This window comes from Elephas maximus, chromosome 17, assembly GCF_024166365.1.
Source record: "Elephas maximus indicus isolate mEleMax1 chromosome 17, mEleMax1 primary haplotype, whole genome shotgun sequence".
NCBI classification, from domain to species: Eukaryota; Metazoa; Chordata; class Mammalia; order Proboscidea; family Elephantidae; genus Elephas; species Elephas maximus.
Window position 1 is genome coordinate 44,469,424 of NC_064835.1, and position 3,683 is coordinate 44,473,106.

Here is a 3,683-nt window from a genome sequence, read left to right on the forward strand (position 1 = left end):
TTAACAGAAATTAAGGGAATATGTGAAAAACAAAGCAAACATACAGGAATTATTAAAGGGAGTCCTTCAGTATGAGAACAAAAAACATCAGACCACGGCCTGAATCTAGGACAAAACTTTTTAACAGCCAGATCCCAATGTAGGAAACGAACTCTCAAGGATGATACAAAACCAAAAGAATTACAATGGGAAACCAGAGAGGTTAATCTGTGAATGACAACAACATCAGAACAATAGGAGGGAATAAAGAGTATAGGTGTAGAACTTTCTAATGGAGAGGAAGGCAAGGTGATACCAAGTAATAATAGACTGTTCAAACTAGAAAGATAAGGATAAATTTCAAGGTAATCCCAAAGAAAGTTAATGAACCTACTCACCAAAAAAAAAAAAAAAGAAGAAAATCATAAAGTATCAAAAAAGTCAAAATCTACAAAAACAAAAGTAATGAAAAAGAAATCCACGAACAAAAGGAATTTGGCACAAGAGTAAGAGGAACAAAGAAAATGTTAGCACCACAAAAAAAAGCACTGCAAAATGACAGCAATAAACTCAAACCTATTAATAAATAATTAAGCTGAACGTAAATGGCCAAAACGCACCCATAAGGAGACACAGAGTGACAGAATGGATTAAAAAAACAAAACCAAACAAAAAGGAACTATCTATATGCTGTCTACAAGAGACATACCTTAGAAACAAAGATGTAAGTTTATTAAAAATCAAAGGATGGAAAAAACTATATCAAATAATTGCCAAAAAAGAGTGAGAATAGCAATACTAATCTCAGATAAGATAGATTTTAAAACAAAACCCACCATAAAAGACAAAGAATGGCAGCATATAATGACTAGAGAGACAATCCATCATGAAGACTTAACCATAATAAACATCTCCACACCCAATGACAAGGCTCCAAAATACATAACAGCAATAAAAAGAGAAATTGACCGCTCCACAATAGTAGTAGGAGACTTAAACACACCACTCTCGGTAAAGAACAGATTATCTAGAAAGAAACTCAACAAAGATACAGAAGAACTAAAGGCACGATCAGCAAACTTGACCTCATAGACATATATAGAACACCCCATCCAACAGATGCAAAGTACACATTCTTTTCCAGTGCACAGGGAGCATTCTCCAGAGTAGCCCATATGTTAGGCCACAGAGCAACCCTCAACAAAATCAAAAGATTGAGATAATACAAAGTATCTTCTCTGACCACGATGTCATAAAAGTAGAAATTAACAACAGGAAGAACAAGGGAAAAAATCAAGTACATGGAAACTGAACAACAACGGCTTAAAAATGTCTGGGTAATAGAAGAAATCAGAGATGAAATAAAGAAATTCCTAGAATCAGATGAGAATGAAAACACTTCATACCAAAACCTTTGGGAAACAGGAAAGGCATTGCTCAGAGGTCAATTTATAGCAATAGATGCACATGTCAAAAAAGAAAAAAGTGACAAAATCAGAATATTAGCTACACAACCTGAACAAATAGAAAGAGAACAGCAAAAGAAGCCCACAGCCACCAGAAGAAAGGAAATAAGAAAGATCAGAGCAGACATAAATGAAATAGAGGATAAAAGAAGAAAGAATCAACAAAAGCAATAGTTGGTTCTTTGGAAAAGATCAACAAAATTGAAAAACCACTGGAGAAACCGACAAAAGAAAAACACAAGAGGTTGCAAATAACCCAAATAAGAAATGAAATCGGGGTCATTACAAGAGATCCAACTGAAATAAAAAGAATCGTAACAGAGTATTATGAAAAAGTATACTCCGACAAATCAGAAAACCTAGAGGAAATGGACAAATTTCTAGAAACACCCTGCCTACCCAAATTAACACAAAATGATGTTGAAAGTCTGAACAGACCCATAACAAGTAATGAGATAAAAAAGGTAAGAAAAAACCTCCCAACAAATTAAAGCCCTGGCCCAGATGGCTTCACTGGAGAATTCTACCATACATTCAGAGAAGAGCTTATGCCATTACCATTCAACATATTTCAGAATATAGAAAAGGAAGGGCTCCTTCCAAATTCATTCGATGAAGCCAGCATAACAATGATACGAATATAAGGCAAAGGCACCACACACACACAAAAAAAACCTACCTACCAATATCTGTCGTGAATATAGACTCAAAACTTCTCAACAAAATTCTAGCCAATACAATTCAGCATCATATCAAAAAACAAAAACAAAAATATACCACAACCAAGTAGGATTCATGCCAGGTATGCAAGGGTGGTTGAACATTAGAAAATCAATCGACATAATCCACCACATTAATAAAAGGAAAGAAAAGTATCACATGATCATCTGAATAGATGCAGAAAAAGCATTCGACAAAGTCCAAAACCCATTCCTGATAAGAATTCTCAATAAAATAGGTATAGAAGGGCAATTTCTAAACATAATAAACCACGTCTACGCAAAACCAAAGCCTGACATCACTCTTTAAGAAGAGAGGCTGTAAACATTCCTCTTGAGAACAGGAACAAGACAAAGATGTCCTTTATCCCCACTCCTATTTAATATTATGCTGGAAGTTCTAACTAGAGCAAGAAGGAAAGAAAAAGAAACAAAGGGCTTCCAAATTGGAAATGAAGAAGTAAAACTGTCCCTATTTTTGGATTATATGATACTCTACATAGACATAGACAACCCAAAAGACTCCACAAGAAAACTATTACAACTAATAGAAAGATTCAGCACAGTCCCAGGACACAAGATAAATACACAAAAATCAGTTGGATTTCTATACAACAATGAAAAGGAAATCAGGAAAACAATACCATTTATAATAGCCCCTAAAAATAAACAAAGAAACAACAACAACAAAAAAAACAACTTAGGAATAAGTTTAACCAGGAATGTCAAGATCTATACAAAGAAACTACAATACACTACTGCCAGAAAAAAAAGAGATCTATATAAATGGGAAAACATACCATGCTCATGGATAGGTAGACTCAACATTGTAAAAATGACAATTCTACCTGATTTACAAAGACAATGCAATGCCAATCTAAATACCAACAATATTCTTTAAAGAGATGGAAAAACTTATCATTAACTTTATATGGAAAGGGAAGAAGTCCCAGAAAAGTAAAGCACTATTGAAGAAGAATAATAAAGTAGAAGGACACACACTACCCGACCTCAGAATCTACTATACAGCTATGTTACAGAAATCAAAACATCCTAGTACTGGCACAACAACAGATACACTGACCAATGGAAAAAAAAATGAGTACCCAGATGTAAACCCATCCACCTATGGTCACCTGATATTCAACAAGGGCCCAAAGTCCATCAAATGGGGAAAAGACACTCTTTATCAAACGGTGCTGGCAAAACTGGATGTCCCTCTGCGGAAAAGTGAAACAGGACCTGTATCTCACACTATATACAAAAACTAATTCGAAATGAATCAAAGACCTAAACATAACGCCAAAAAGTATGAAGGTCATAGAAGAAAAAATAGGATCAACAATAGAGGCCCTAATACAAGGCATTAACAGGATACAAACACAACCTATGACACACAAACTCCAGAAGATAAGCTAGATAACTGGGATCTTACAAAAATTAAACATTTATGCTCATCAGAAGACTTCACCAAAAGAGTAAACAGAGAGCCTTCAGACTGGGGGAAAAAAAAAAAATA